General features: G+C 43.2%; 1 protein-coding gene and 1 long non-coding RNA gene across 7 annotated transcripts in view; one reads left to right on the top strand and one right to left on the bottom strand.

Annotated features, from left to right (window-relative positions):
* LOC131483597 (uncharacterized) overlaps positions 1-6,011 on the bottom strand; it is a 31,137-nt gene extending 25,126 nt beyond the window's left edge. For 2 of the 4 annotated variants that reach the window (XR_009247793.1, XR_009247792.1), the window contains exons 1-2: positions 5,897-6,011; positions 4,194-4,562 (exon numbers count right to left, since the gene is read on the bottom strand). This is a non-coding gene — a long non-coding RNA (uncharacterized LOC131483597). Of the gene's footprint in view, positions 1-4,193; positions 4,563-4,723; positions 4,826-5,896 lie in introns of those variants that run through there. The other 2 variants (XR_009247794.1, XR_009247795.1) reach the window with 2 other exon arrangements.
* The window catches only part of PROSER2 (proline and serine rich 2), a 45,248-nt gene continuing 34,604 nt past the window's right edge, over positions 5,903-16,546 (top strand). Inside the window, exon 1 of one of the 3 annotated variants that reach the window (XM_058681920.1) lies at positions 5,903-6,000. The gene's annotated coding sequence lies outside the window, so the exon portion shown is untranslated. The other 2 variants (XM_058681919.1, XM_058681921.1) reach the window with 2 other exon arrangements.

Raw genomic sequence — 16,546 nt, 5'->3', positions numbered from 1 at the left:
TCTCAAAATAAATAAACTTAAATATATATATATATATTATATATATATTTAATATATATATTTTTTATATATATATCAAATATATATATATTTGAAAAATAAATAAATAAAAGTCCTTCCCTCAGCAGCTGCCCCATACCCAGTCTCTTCAGACACAAGCCATTTCCAAACCCTGTCGGCCTCGCATACTCCATCTGTAAACTGAAAACTAGCCAGAGATCAGCATGAAGCAAAACAAGTTGAACTTGGTCAAATTTTAACTACGAATTATGCCTTAGGCTTATCTCTGGGGAGAGATGTAGTTCATCTCACTATTGGTTTTATTTACAGAATCACTTACATTCTATCTGTGGGTTAACAGACTGTTGGTGATTAACCATTTTATCACCTGAGTCTTGTCTGTGTCTCCCCAAGCCCTCCTGGACCATAAAGTCCATGTAGGCAGGGGGGTTGTGCATGCTGTCCACCATTGTACCTCCTGGACTTTGCCCATAATAGTGCCTGCCACGTGGGACCACAAAGAATATTTGGGTGAAGGATGAATGGGCACCATACCTCCTCTCTCCCTGTATGGACCTCATTCACTGGCAGGTCCTAAAGCCTGTCTGACCAGCACTTCCTGTTCCCCAGGGATCTTTCGGGGGGGGGGGGGGGTCTTGCTTCTCTTTCTGAATGCTTACCATTAAGTTTCAAGAATAACTTATTTAGGGGTGTGTGAGTGGCTCGGTCGGTTAAGCATCTGACTTTAACTCAGGACATGATCTCACGGTTTGTGGGTTCGAGCCCAGTGTCAGGCTCTGAGCTGTCAGCACAGCTTCAGATTCTGGAACCTGCTTCAGATTCTGTGTCTCCCTCTCTCTCGGCCTCTCCCATGCTTGTGTTTTGTCTCTCTCTCAAAAATAAACGTTAAATTTTTCTTTTTAAAGAATAACCTGTTTACTGTTTTCTTGCATATTTGTTTCTTCTACATGTTTCTCCTTCAAAATACTGCCTGGGAATACAGACCTCATCCACTTGCTTTCAGGAAGTATGGAACCATTCCACCATCATCTTTTCTAGTTTTCCTCTAAATGTGCCACCAAAAAACCTCCAGGTCATAAATTCTTCATCTGTAGAAGTAGATTAAATATTTCTTTTTTAACTTTTTAAATGATTTCTTCTTTCTTTATTTAAAAAAAAGTTTTAACGTTTATTTATTTTTGAGAGAGACAGAGAACGAGCAGGGGAGAGGCAGAGAGAGAGGGAGACACAGAATCCCAAGCAGGCTCCAGGCTCTGAGCTGTCAGCACAGAGCCCGACACGAGGCTCCAACTCACGAACCATAAGATCATGACCTGAGCCGAAGTCAGATGCCTAATGACTGAGCCAGGCACCCCAATTATTTCTTCTTTCAAATCAAGAAACTTCACTAAGAAATCTCCTGGCAGCATAACAGTGTTCTTCTCTTTCTCTCATTGTCCATCAAGTATATATTGAATGTTTGAGATGAGCCAGGCTCAATGCTATACACGTTGGCATTTACTGTCTCATACAGAAATATAATATTTATTAGTTTTTGTTGATTTCTAAAAGTAATAGAAAGTCATAGCAGAAAATTTGGAACATAAACAGAACCATAAATAAGAATCATGTAATCAGAGCCAGAAACAGTAACTGCCATCATTTCGACAGATTTCTTTCTAATTTTCCATACATACGTGCGTTTTCCAAGTATGTGGAAATGTATTTCCATGAAATAATAATTTACATATAATTTTGTAATGTTCTTTCCCCCCTTAACAATATATAGATATTTTCTTGTAGCCACAAAAAATTCCTCATTTTTATTTTTAATTCTTTTTTAATGTTTATTTTATTTTTGAAGGAGAGAAAGACAGAGCATGAGTGAGGGAGGGGTAGAGAGAGAGGGAGTCACAGAATGCGAAGCAGGCTCCAGGCTCTGAGCTGTCAGCGCAGAGCCTAATGCGGGGCTCAAACTCACAAACCATGAGATCGTGACCTGAGCCAAAGTCAGATGCTTAACCAGCTGAGCCACTGCAGCACCCCAGAAAAAGTCCTCAATTTAAAAAGCTATTAGTATTTTATTTCTCTCCAAATTTGGATATTTTGTTGTTTCCAATTTTGTGACGTTATAAAAAGGAGACAGCAGTACATGTCCCTAGGCACACATCTTTGTGCTCGTTTCTGACTACTTCTATAGAATTCCATACAGATACGGAATTATATGATCAAAGTGTATAAACATTTTTAAAGCTGGGAAATATTTTATAAAATTGCTTTCCAGTAAAGTTATATTAATTTATGCTTCCACTAATAGTATATAAAATTTCCCATTTCACTGCACCCCTGTCATTATTGAATATTAAAACTTAAAAAACTATTTTCTAATAGGGATACTATATACAATTTAAAATTTTTACTTTTTCAATTACTAGCTAGTCCAAACACTTTAAAATATAATACACACAGAGAGAGGGAGCTAAGCAATTACTATTTTTGTGGTAATTTCCCCATTGAGTTTTTTAAGTTTTCTTGTCAATTTATGGGTATTCTTGTATTGAGGATGATATTAACTGTCAGATTTGTTATGCATAGTTCTATAGAGTTTTTTTCTTTCCAAATTTTGTTCACAATATTTTTAGTTGTCAGGATTTAAAATTTTTTATGTAATCTAGTCTAATGGCCATTTCATCTATGATTTTTCCATTTCTTTTCTTCCCTCATCTTGAGATCACAAAAATATCTGACTAAATTTCTTCCTAGTTTTAAAATTCTTTAATGTAGCTGAAATTTGTTCTAGCACATAATGAAAGGTAAGGCTTACAGTATTTTTTCAAATTACTAGTTTTCTAAAGCCGGTTTATTGAGAATCTGTCCCTTTTAAATTTATTTTAGATGACTCTGTCATCACATCTCACAGTCGACACTATACCAACACTATCCTTTTCTGGATTATTGATTCTATTCTATTATTTGTATCACTCAACATCTGTTACTGTTCTATTGACACTTTTAATTATTATAGTCCTGAACTATGTTTCAATTAAAAACGGTGCAATTTATCATATTTTTCTCCATTTCTTAACTCTTCTCATCTGCTGTTTATTCAGGTCGTTAAAATAATTTTGTTTTCGGGGCGCCTGGGTGGCTCAGTCGGTTGAGTGGCCGACTTAGGCTCAGGTCATGATCTCGCAGCCCTGAGTTCAAGCCCCGTGTCGGGCTCTGTGCTGACAGCTCAGAGCCTGCAGCCTGCTTCAGATTCTGTGTCTCCCTCTCTCTGGCCCTCCCCCATTCATGCTCTGTCTCTCTCTGTCTCAAAAATAAATAAATGTTAAAAAATTTTTTTTTTAAAAATAATTTTGTTTTCAGGGTGCCTAGGTGGCTAAGTTGGTTGAACGTCCCACTTGGGCTCAGATCATGATCTCACGGTTTGTGAGTTCGAACCCTGAATTGGGCTCTGTGCTCACGGCTCAGAGCCTGGAGCCTGTTTCAGATTCTGTGTGTGTGTGTGTGTCTCTCTCTCTGCACCTCCATTGCTCACTCTCTGTCTCAAAAATAAACATTTAAAAAAAATTTAATAATAATTTTATTTTCGCCTTCCCCAGGGTAGGTGTTAGTAGCCTCGTTGTACAGATGAGGAGCTGAGTCTCAAATAGGAAAAGCAGCTCAAAATTGCGCATCCGAGTGGCAGAGGCATAAAGTAAAATCATTTCTTCTGGATCTCCTCTTTCAGCTCTAAAATGCTATATTCTTTTAGTAAGAAAAAACATGAAAATTACTACCCATTCTTCTTTCGTGTGTGCCCCCTCTAGTGGCCATCACGGATATTGCAGTTTCTCAAGTGGACGCTACACAGTAATTATTTTTATAAAACAAAAATGTACAGCTTAATTTTTCTAGTTTACTTCAAAAATTTTCATGACACAAAGTTCATAATAATATTTGTCTACTGTTTGGGGGTCATGGATTGCCAGGATTCTCTTAACAAAGAGCAGCCTCAGAAGACATATAAAACTCCAGTGAATATAAAGTAAAATTTTCTAAATTCCATGGCTTTTAAAGTAATAACAATAGGAGATACAAAGACTTACCAGATGTTTCTTTGTTCCTTTTTTCTCCCTTGACGTCATCTAAGTACTTTCATGAATAACTCTTTTTAAATTACCCCTCTAAGCTATTTCTTGTCTTCTTACCTCTCATTGTGTTGTTTAGTCCGTTTGTGTTATTCCGTGGGCACAGAGGTGCCTAGACAAGGGTGCACCGGGGACTGGAAGCCGGTCTGTGCTCAGGTAGTCACGTGGCGGCCCTGGGTAGGTCTGCACCAGCTGGAGGAAGGTCCACCTGTTTGTAATTCCCACAAAGCTCTGGGGTGTGTGCTGGCCAGGGGCTGGGCTCATGGCCCCAAAGCCACCTGCTTGAAACTTTCATCCCTGTTCATTTCCCACCTCTTTTTTTTGGTGGTGATAGTGGTGTTCGGTTGGTTGGTTTTTGCCTTCTTCTTTTCTTCTCTTCCTTCCTACTCCCATCATCCTTCAGCTTCTTCCTTTTTATCTCTTCTTCATCTGTAAGAAAAGATAGAGTAAAATTTAATTTCTACACAAAAGATAATGTGTAAATCGGAGATTTTAAGTAAACTTTAAAAAAGTAAGCCAAACATAAGTTTACATATCATGAAAACTTAACCAAGCAAAAAGCACAATAATAAAAAGAAAACAAGAGGCACCTGGGTGGCTCAGTAAGTTAGCTTCTGACTTTGGCTCAGGTCATGATCTCGCGGTTTGTGGGTTCAAGCCCCACGTCGTCGGGCTCTGTGCTGACAGCTCAGAGCCTGGAGCCTACTTCAGATTCTGTGTCTCCCTCTCTCTCTGCCCCCCCCCCCCCCGCTTGTGCTGCCTCTCTCTCTCTCTCTCAAAAATAAATAAACGTTAAAAAAATGTTTAAAAAAAGAATTCTGGGAAGCACTTGACAAAATGTCTTTTTTCTTTATCTGAAATCCTTAAAGACAAGGGTTACCTGTATTACCTCTCACTGGCGGGTGTTTAATATTTAATTTTTACTAAGCCAATTCATGCTAAATGAATTAGTATTTAACACAATATGTTCAAAAATAAATAAATAAACAGCAGAAAGCTTAGACCCATTATTCATCAAGGATTAAGGACCGACAGTATTGATTCCCTCCTGGATTGGGTTCAGAAAGGGGCGGATAATAATACTTGCCTAATTAACCAGCATGTTGGGTAGATTAAAGTGCTTTGTAAACATTAATTAAAGATGCAGGGAGTTAGTTGAGGCCAATGTGTTATTAGTGAAAAAGGTGTCTCTCCTTTAATCAGGTCCGTCTTCCTGGGGAGGGCAAAGAAATGAGCTAAGGACGAAGGTATTGGGGCTCGGCCCTGAGCGCCGCCGTGACTCAGTCATTCCGTGCGGCCACTTCCTTCCCCCGTTTTCTGTAAAATGGGGATGCGCGCGCGCACACGCACACACACATACACACACATACACACACACAGCATTTCGGAACACGGGTTTCAGAATGCCTGCCGGCTTGGTGCACAACCAACCCTACAATTAATAAAGCCCCGTAATTCTTGCTTTCTCCCTCTCTCGAGAGCTGTGCTGCCCCGTGGAAACACTGGTCACATTAGCTCTCAGCAACTTAATGAAAGCCTTCCACCACCGGCTATTAACCTCAGTCGTTATTTCCACAGCCACGGAGAAGAAAATAGCACCGAGCAATGGGGTCAGGAGCCCCGGGAGGAGTTTCTTCGCCTCTCTGGACCTCAGTTTTCCCTCGGTGCAAAAAGGGGCACAGAAATCAGGGGCTCGTACTAAGGATTGCCTGAAATAACGTGTGCGTTACATGGCTCCTCCGAGGGTAATAAATAGTCCGTACTTGGGAGTTACTATCGAGTAACACGCCCTCTCAAAGCTGACGACGACCCTGTCGGAGCTCCAGACGCAGACCCTATTGCTCTTCTCGGCGGGTGTAACTCGAAGGTGGCGCCGGGGGAGGGGAGGGTCCCCAAATTCAGACCTCGCGCGGCGACCGAGGACCCCTGCGAGAGGCGGCCGCGGGGCCGCTCCGGCGCGGGGGCCTGTCCCTTTAAATGCCCCGGGCGCGCGCTGAGTGTTTTGGGGGGCTGAGCCCCGGCGGGGAGCGCGCGGCGGGGCGGTGCAGCGCGCAGGAGCGAGCGCGCGGCGTGCGGGGGAGGAGGGAGCGAGGGGCGGGGGTGCGAGGGCGCGGCGCGGGTGGAAGCGCGGGACGGCGAGAGCGCGGCCGGCCTGTGAGCGTGCGGTGGGGAGCGCGCGGCAGAGGTGCGAGCGCCGGGCGGCGGCGGGAGCGCGCGGCCGGGCGGCCTGGGACTGTCGGCGAGGCGCGCGCGCGGGCTGACCCGGGAGCGGGCGGCGCGAGGGCTCCGGGTCGCGGTCCGGGTGGGCACCTGCGGTCCCCGGGGCGGAGGCTCCTTCCAGGTGAGTTCGGACCGTGCGATCCCCTACTGGGTCCGAGAGGCGGGAGGGTGCCCTGGCAGCCGGTGACCTCGCCTGGCACGTCGGTGAGCGGGGCGCCGTTTGGAGTCTGTAGAGGGAGGCTTGGGCTCGGATGGGTTTCAGATAGACGAGGATGACCCATTTTTCTTGTGGCCCGGTTCTCTGTACTTCCCACGCTGCCCCGCCGGTGCCCTGGTTGCGTGGATCTCTTCCTGCGCGCTGCTCCCCTCCACCTCGCTTGCCCAAGCCTCCTGGAAGTTAGGAAAGACGCGCAATCCGAGGGACCGTAGTCGACCCGGTGGCCTCACCTACGGGAAACCCAGTGCCTCCCTTTGGGATTTCAGGGATTCGGTTGCGCCCTAAATTGGGGAGGTGGGGAGAACGCGGCTATTTTCGGCTCCGAGGATGTCCTGTTTGGGGGGCGCAAGGTAGTCCGAGGCACGTGTTTAGCTTTGGGCGCAGAGCGGTTACGAGTTGTCCCTAATATCCTTCCCCTGTCTCCACGGCCCTTCCCCGGAGTCGTTCCAGGACTCGTCGCCTGCCTTGCCGCCGCGGTCCTCGAACTCCCGGGAGCTCTGCTCCTTACCGCTGCGGAGAGGAGGGTGGGAGGCTAATATTGACAGGAGGTAGGCAAAGCCACCTGTTAAGCTTGGGTCCTGCGCGAGTGACCAGTAGATTTTTGTCCCCACCCCCACCTCCGCCCCCCAGGCCCGGATCACCAGCAGGTAACCGAATCAAGTGGGAATGCGTAGGATCTGCAGTGAATCGGGGCCGGAAGGGATTAAAACAGGAGAAGAAAATGTGGCCGAAATGATGCAATTTAACAAAAGGCAATACAGTAAAGTCCAGTATTTCTCCAAGGCTTTTTAAGTTTCCCAGTATTGTTTTACGGAGTCTAAATTTAAGCATCTAATTTTTTTTTTTTTTTTTTTAAACCGCAGGAACTAACCTCAGAAAACTCTTTAACTCTTTGCCAGGCAGGCTGGTTGGTACGCAGCAGAAAACTTTAAAAGAAAGTCATTTTTTGTGTCTCCCTTCCCGCCCCCCAGCAGAATAAAACAAACGTTCAGGTCTGTTGCAGGAAGACTGTAGGAAGAAAGTTCCTTCTGGCTCTAATTTTAATGGAGAACATTTTTTCTTTTAATCTGTATTTCTGAAAAATACAGAAACGCCAAGCCAGGTGTAAGTGCAAACTTGAGAAAGATGCTCACAGAAGAGATGTTTATTAAAGATACTTTTCTACTTTATTTTTCTAAAGCACTGCATACTTAGGGTTCTAGCATGCACTAAAAAGTTAGCCCTCAAAGTTCCATGTGTGAATGTTACAGATTGTTTTTCTAGGTGGAGGAGGTATTTTCGTTCATGAGGCCAATGTGGAAATACAAACAAATGCCCTATTTACTTGGGATTGGGTGGAAAGGACGAAAGTTGTCTCAAATCTTTCTTGCCAGACTTGACAGCGTATGTATGGAATCTTGTGTATTTTCTTGCCCAGACCAATAAGAGCCACTTTTAAGTGACTGGATAGGTTCCTTGGTAACGGCGTTTCAAATGAGCTTTTCTTTGAAAATTTTAGACACTAATAATCTAAAAGCAACACGTTTTCTCCATTACTAAAAATCAGGAAGTCAAAATTAGAGTAATATTGGCTAGTAATAATTTAGAGAAGGCTGGAAAGACGAGAGATGCTTTTAAGAAGATTGGAGTGTGTCAGACTCTATGACAGTCCCCCTTTGCCTACTTTGGTGCAGGGGCTGAGTGTTCATTAATTCATTCAGTGATATTTAGAGACTGACCATGTACACCAGGCTGAGTTCTGAGTTCATTCTTGGGCACACAGACATATCTAGATAACAGCCATATGGCCCAGACTGATTAAAATCAGATCAAGTAAGCCTTCATCAGGAGCTGAAGATACACCTGGCCCTGGTTCCAAAGTTCTCAGACACCTAAGGAGCCTGTAGTTGGCACCGTGTGTTGATTCTAACAATCATCTCAAATAACTAACCCCATGAGGTAGAGTGGAGCCTTGAAGCCTGAAGGGAGAGAGGTGAAAGTCTTGGGTGGAGCAGAGCTAAGAACAGGGGAGCCTCTGGAACAGAAGTTCAGGTGCACCTGATCTCACAGTAGCGGGACAGTCGCCAGGGGCATGGAGGCCATGCGGGGGTAGGTGCCAGGGAATCCTAGGAGCATCCCAGAACTTGAGCTCTTTGCTTCGCCGAAGGGCAGCATTGCATTTCAGTTTCCGTTGCCCTTTCTGGTCGTGATGCTGGTGGCTTCCTAGCTGCCTGCGTGCTCTACGGACGGGCCCTGCCACTCTGCCCGTGAGACACCGCAGCACGCCCTGCCTTGAGTCGTTGAGTGCATCTGCTGGCCATTGCAGAAAAGCCTCTGTCCATACTGGCACAGCAGGATCACTAGAGTGGACTCACTAGTAGTAAGTAGCCTCTGTGGAGAGCCGCAGTGAGGCTGTGCCTCTCAGTAACCCCTTTGTCCCCCTTCTAGACACGCAGCATTAATATTGAAACCTATTTTAAGAAAGTAGGTGCTGGGTTTATAATCCATGTGGTCAGGATTCGTGGTAAAGGAATGTGTAGGGCAGAACATTCCCCCTTGTTGGAGAGAGCGGTGATAGCACTTTATGAATGCAGATCTTCAGACTGGGTATTTCCAAAGATCCTAGTACTGTGAAGACTTGAATCTCTTTATTTCCTAAATTGTACTAAATACATATATATTATCAAGTTTATCATTTTAAAGTGTACAAATCGGTGGCATCGAGTACACGCACATTCGATGTGTTTGAGAAGAAGGTGTTTTCTTTAATTTGTTTTCTGTAGAGTGGCATGTGGGTGGCTCAGTCAATTAAGCCTCAGACTTTTGATTTTGGCTCAGGTCATGATCTCACGGTTCAGGAGTTCGAGCCCCGTGTCGGGCTTTGTGCTGACAGTGCAGAGCCCGCTTGGGATTGTCTCCATCTCTCTCTGCCTCTCTCTCTCTCTCTCTGCCTCTCTCTCTCTCTCAAAAATAAATAAATAAACATCAAAAAAATGTTTTCTGTAGAGATCTGCAGATATCCATTAAATGAACCTTATTAATTGAATTATTCCTCACTAACTTTGTGTCCACTTAACATGTCAATAACTGAGAGGGGTACAAGAGGTCCCCGACTTGATGGTTTTTAGACTTGACGATGATGCAGAAGTGGTACACATTCGGTAGAAACCATACTTGGTATTTGGAATTTGGGTCTTGTCCTGGGCTAGCGACCTGTGGTCAGTCCTCCCTCGGATGCTGGGCAGTGAGACCCAGCTCCTAGGCAGCTGGCAGCCGAGGACAGACATCCATCCACCGACAACCCTATCCTGCCATTCTGTTCTTTGAGCATAGTGTTCAGTACATTATGTGAGATACTTAGCATTTCATTATCAAGTAGGCTTCGTGTTAGAGGATTTTTGCTCAACTGTAGGCTACTATGAGTGTTCTGAGTACTTCTAAGGTAGCCTCGGCTATGTTTGGTAGGTTCCATGTATTAAATGCATTTTCAGCTTAAAATATTTTCAACGCAATATGGGTTCATTGGGATATAATCCTATCATAAGTCGAGGAAGATCTATCTCGAAAGATACCACTGTAATGGGGGCTTTGTCAATATCTCCTTGTATATTTTTTAATGTTTATTTTTTGAGAGAGTGAGAGTGTGAGTGGGGGAGGGGCAGAGGGAGGGAGACACAGAATCCAAAGCAGGCTCCAAGCCCCCAGCTGTCTGACGTGAGGCTCGAACCCTTGAACCCACGGACCCCAAGATCATGACCCGAGCCGAAGTTGGACGTTTAACTGACTGAGCCACCCAGGCGTCCCTCTATCTCCTTGTATTTTAAGCTAGAAAATACTCTGAGGCTTTGTGCCTACTACTTTATATGTTAATATCTAACTAACAATGTGCATTTGTAAGTTTATATTGGTAGACAATACAGTGTCTAATAGGAATTGAACTTTTACTATTACGTAGTTATCTTCACCATTAATGAGGATTTTGCCTTAAAATCTATTTTGCCTGATGTAACATAGCCAGAAGTGATCTTCTCATTGCTGTTGTGAATATTGGCTTGGTGTATCTTTTCCCATCCCTTTTATTTTCTTTTAAATGCCTTTGCTGAAGTATAACTGACATTCAGTAAACTGCACTTATTTAATGTGTGAAAAAAGAAAAAAGTAAATTCACAATGTTGTGCAGCCTTCACCACTATCTAGTTCCAGAACTTTTACATCACCCTGAAAGGAAACCCCATTCCTTTAAGCAGTCCCTCCCCATTTCCTCCCTACTCCAGCCCCTGGCAACCACTAATCTGCTTTCTTTCTTTATGGATTTCCCTGTTCTGGATATTTCATATAAATGGAATCATACAGTATGTGGTCTTTTGTGGCTGGCTTCTTTTACTTAGCAATGCTTTCAAGATTCATCCATGTGATAGCATGCATTGGTACCTCATCCTATTTATTTATTTATTTATTTATTTAAGACACAGAGTGTGAGCAGGGGAGGGGCAGAGAGACAGGGAGACACAGAATCAGGCTCCAGGCTCTGAGCCATCAGCACAGAGCCTGATGCAGGGCTCGAACCCACAGACCACAAGATGATGACCAGAGCAGAAGCCGGACGCTCAACTGACTGAGCCACCTAGGCGTCCCATACTTCATCTGTTTTTTAAGTGGCTGAATAATATTTCATTGGATAGACCACAATTTGTTGACCCATTTATCAGTTTGTAGACATTTGGATTGCTTCTACCTTTCAGCTGTTGTGAGTAGTGCCGCTATGAACATTTGTTTACTAGTTTTTGTTTGAACACTTGTTTTAACTCTTTGGAGGTCTGCACCTAAGAGTGAAATTCCTGAGTAAGAGTGAAATTATATTCTTGCCAGCAACACGTGAGGGTTCAATTCCCCCACGTCCTGCCAACATTTGTCATTTTCTGTATGTGTGTGTGTTTGTGTTTGTGTGTGTTTAAATTGCCATCCTTGTGGCCATGAAGTGGCAGTTCACTGTGGTTTTGATTTGCGATTCCCTAATGACTAATCGTGTTGAACAACTTTTCATGTGCTTGTTAGCCACTTAATAGGTCTTTGGAGAAATAGCTTTTCAAGGACTTGATTCGCTTTTGTATTGCCAAAATCTTGCATGTGAGTGAGTGTGGTTACTTTTTTTAGGTTTATTTATTTATTTATTTTGAGAGAGAGAGAGAGCATGCAAGTCGTCGTAGGGGCAGAGAAAGAGGGAGAGAGAGAATCTCAAGCAGGCTCCGCGCTAAAAGACGTGGGGCTCGAACCCACAAACCTTGAGATCGTGACCTGAGCTGAAACCAAGAGTCAGACGCTTAACCGACTGAGCCACCCAGGTGCCCCAGTGTAGTCATTTTTATAGGGCTTGGTTTGTGTGTTATGTTCTTTCTGAAACCTTCATTCTGTTGTTTTGGGTTTTTTTTTTCCCCAGCCTCTTTTTGCAGGCTTCTGCTGCTCCTCCTAGGAGACTAATGTTCTGACTAGTACTTTGAAATATTTAATATTCTGCCCATTTTAGTTATTGTTCCAAAGGCCTCAGGTGTTCCTTTGTTCATTCAAGCAATATTTGTAGCCTGACCATCTGCACTGTGCTGTGCCCTGAGCTAGTCACTGGGTATACAGACATACCAGTCCTTACATGCTTCTTTTTTGATGTCTGCAGCTACGTTTTATTTTATTTTATTTTTTTAATTAACATATTAATAGTGCCTGACATAGGGAAAAAGAGCAGCACTCAGCTGGAAGTGAGGGCGTCTTCCTCCTATTTTCTAGGGTTCCTCACTTTGCATTTCTGGAACTTGGTTTGCTGGTCTGCGAAATTTCGAGTAGGACTAAATGACTTCTCAGGCCCCTCAGACCTTGAAACTAAAGAGGATAAATTAAGGATTCGTGACCGCTTTCTTTTACAAACCTAATTCTGTGAGTGTACTGAAAATAGTTTATGTTGCCCAATTTTGCTTAAAGAAATTATCTCGTGTAGGAAAAAAAGATGCCTGTGCTTTTATGCTAAACTATACACAGGCGAGTTGGGTCACTTGCTTCCTTCCAAAATGGTGCGCTTGGTATTTTTTCCTGTAGACATTCAGAGGGTTTGAGGAACTTTAGCGAACATTTAAGTTCCTACCATGGTAGGCACGATGGGGAATATAGAGACGGATAAGGTGTGGTCCTTGCCTTTGAAAAGCGCTGACCTAATGAAGAAGGTAGGATAAACGTCCATAGGAATCTGTAGCAGAGGCCCACTGCTGTCTTTTGGGAGCAAAAGGCAGAGATGCTCTTTCCTTCAGGGCATCAGAATACCTGTTGGAGGATGTAATGGTGGAGCTGGGCCAACAAGGGGAGGCTGCTGGAAAATCAGAATGATAGAAATGTGGATTTGGTTACAACACTGAGGAGTTTAGCCTCGTGTCTGAGGCCATGAACCATGGAAGGCGTGCGGGGTGGGTTATGACAGCAGGTCCCGTCTTCTGGCTTCACTGTGGCGTAGACGTCTGTATACCCAGGGAGTAACTTGACGTTGAATGGGATGTTCAGGGTTGAGGAAGGGAGGATGGAAATATGAGATAAGATGGTACAAACAAGGGGATGGTGCCAAAGATGTCAAATCTTGAATAGATGTTTTGGTGCAAGAAGAGTTTAAAAAAAAAACAAAACCACCCATTATTCCAGAGCAGAGAACGAAGGACCTGGACCCAGCTCTTTCTGACTTGCCAAATCGACCTACGGGTTTCAGACCATAGTTTCCTTGTATGTTAAATTGCCCTCCACACACCCTAGATGACCAATGACTTTGTTGACTGAGCTCCTACGAGTGCAGGCAACTTCATTTTATGAATCAGATGTCTTTACAATGTATGCATGGTGAATATATCGTGTAGTGGGCATTCTTTCCCCCTGCAGACTCCTTGTGTGACGTTAGAGGTGTCTTCAGAGAAAAAACATTTTAGTATCAACATGGAGTAAAACCGTACTTACACTACAATTTCATTTTAAAGAATACCTTTTTTTTTTTTTTTTTTTTTTTTGCCTTGGCTAGTTATCAGTTCTATTCCAAGAACGTTAGGTTAACCATGTAAAATTACCAATATTCGGCTATTTTTGACCTACACAAATGGCAACTTTATGTGATTTCAATTTAATAACGGTGGGCTTGTTAGACCCTTCCCTTTTCAACCCCTGTAAGCATGCAGTCCGTGAACTTGGAAAACTCATGTAAAAACAGTGTATTTAAATATTGTTTATTTCTTAGCTAATTCCCGTTTTATTGGGATGTAAGTTCTTACAGAAGGTGTTCCCAGGAAGTGTCTAAGAAGGGAGCCTCTGTCTATATATCCAAGCAGCAGGGCTGGCTATAGGAGGTCTTGGAAGACGGAGTTAAATGTCCGAGGCGGTGGGTGGGTTGACCCAGCAGGATGTCTTGTGTGAGCTTTGCTCCCCGCTGGCTTGGATTTAGATCTGTATGATCTGAGATAAGCTTATGTCAGTCAGATCTCTACTTCCAGCCTAACCAGGTGTTCTAAATACCAATGCTACACGAATGTGCATTACCTCAGCTTTACTTTTGTTGTGAGGATGAAAGAAACAGTCAACTAAGAATTTGTAGTTTCTCAGAAAAAAATAGCATTATACAATAATAAGACATAATTATTACTTCTAAGTACGAAGTACGACATCTTATCTCCTCATTGTAGCATGTAGTGGGTGCTCTGGTAATATTTGCTGAATAAATTCAGAGAAAGCACACAAACTTGTTTAACAAAAGTAGAAGTTAAGTGGGCATTTTCTTCTCTTTTACAAAATTTGTTTAAGGGGAGTCTGGGTAGCTCAGTCGGCTAAGCATCTAACTCTTGGTTTCAGCTCAGGTCATGATCTCCCGGTTCATGGGATCGAGCCTGGCATCTGTGCTAACAGTGTGGAGCTTAGGATTCTCTCTCTCTCCCCCCCTCTCTCTGCCCCTTCTCCCCATCCCCCTCTCTCTCTCAAAAAAAAAAAAAAATTAAAATAGAAAAAAAATTTTTTTAATTTAAGAATCCAGAAATGCAATGGGTGTATAGAATGTCACTTTTTTTTTTTTTTGATGAGCTAAGAATAAGAATAGAACTAGATTTTGCTCTTGTTGAAGCTTTTCTGTTTGCTTCCTCATGTTGTGTGGGTCATTCCTTTTTGTCACAAGGAACTCCTCTGAAATGTAGTCAAGGTTGTTTTCTTTTTTTTTTTAATGTTTATTTATTTTTGGGAGAGACACAGAGTGCCATTGGGGGAGGGGCAGAGAGAGCCGGAGATGCAGAATCTGAAGCAGGCTCCAGGCTCCAGGCTCCAGGCTCCAGGCTCCCAGCTCTCAGCACAGAGCCCAGTTCGGGGCTGGAACCCATGAACCCTGAGATTATGACCTGAGCCGAAGTTGGGAGGCTTAACCGACTGAGCCACTGAGCAGGTGCCCCATCAAGGCTGTTTTCAGATGAGGTTTCATTTTAGGAAAATCTAATTTCCACATCTTCTGTTCAGTGATAGGAAGGGGATGGTAGGAGGCCCTCAGGGCCTGTTAACCCAGCCTAGCTAGGTGAGGCCTCTACCCTGAACTTGTTTGCTTAAATGTAGGCTCATCAATTACTCTCATGTGCTGCCCGCCCTCAGTAAGTTACCGTCTCCTATAAATGGCTGAAACTATTCACAGTTGAGACAGTCTGAAATGAATCTTGGCTTTTGACATGGTTCAGAAAGAGCTTTTCAAAAGAAAAAAAAAAATCTAAATGAAAGCATGGTAATTGTTCTGGGGAAGTAAAATTACCAGTCTTTAAAATGTATAATTGTATTTAATACCCTTGAGTGCCAGTTAGAGTTTAAGGCCCTAAATTCTTACAGAATAGGTTTTAGTGGGAAGAGGAAGAAAACCAACTCAGAGGAAAAGCAAAAATTGCATGGAAAAGATGCTGAACTGTTGACTGCATCAACAATTTAAAATTCCAGAATAAAACTAAGTCTCTACCCCCAGCACCGACCAGCTTCTGCCTGAGGAAGATTTTCCTTTGATCTTCAGGGCTGGGGTCCAGTCCCAGTTTGCCAGTTGGCTTTCTGAGTATTTTTTGGAAGCTTTCTTGTCTTTCCAAAGTTTTTGTTTTCTCAACATTGAGAAAAGCCTCTACTAAAGAATAGTTACTATGTATCTATTTTACTTCAGCTGTTTATTTGTTAGGGGCTTATTTTTTAAGTTAATTTTGGGTGTGGATTACACTTACAGATGTACACATGCATGCATTTATACTGATATTTATTACATGTTAATACTGGGAAGCATTACTGGTTGGGTGAGTCTAATGTATTTATTGGCACCAACTTTTTAACAGATCATAATTCGTGAAGCTAAGCGAAGCATCTCCTCTATGGCTGTATTTAAAGTTACTCCCCCTGTGCTCTTCATTTGCCCTTGACCGAAATATATATGAAATATATAGGCTGAATGAGAGTACCTTGTCCTAAATTTGACCGCTTTGGTCTATGGATATGATAAAGGATGGATCACCACAACGAAATTACCATGTTTTATTTTTACTTTATGTTTAGTTATAATTTTGAGAGAGAGAGGCACAGAGAGAGAAGGAGACAAAGAATCTGAAGCAGGCTCCAGGCTCTGAGCTGTCAGCACAGAGCGCCATGCGGGGCTCTATCCCACCAACAGCGAGATCACGACCTGAGCCCGAATCAGAAGCTTAACCGACTGAGCCACCCAGGTGCCCCCGAAGTTATCGTGTATGAAATAACTCCTAAGTGTTTAAATTTCTATTTTTTTTTTCATATTTTATTTTTAAGTAAACTCTATACCCAACGTGGGACTTGAACCCACAACCCCAAGATCAAGAGGTGCATGCTCCACCTACTGAGCCAAGTGCCCCTAAGCTTTTCTTTTAGATCAAAGGTCTGATTTAAGGATATTATAACTTAAAAAATAATAAGATGGTTTTAACATGTAAATTTTGTTAAGGACTGAATAGTA

The sequence above is a fragment of the Neofelis nebulosa genome, chromosome 8, assembly GCF_028018385.1.
Source record: "Neofelis nebulosa isolate mNeoNeb1 chromosome 8, mNeoNeb1.pri, whole genome shotgun sequence".
Lineage (NCBI taxonomy): Eukaryota > Metazoa > Chordata > Mammalia > Carnivora > Felidae > Neofelis > Neofelis nebulosa.
Note: the sequence above shows the minus strand (reverse complement) of the source record. Positions and strands in the feature narration are given on the sequence as shown.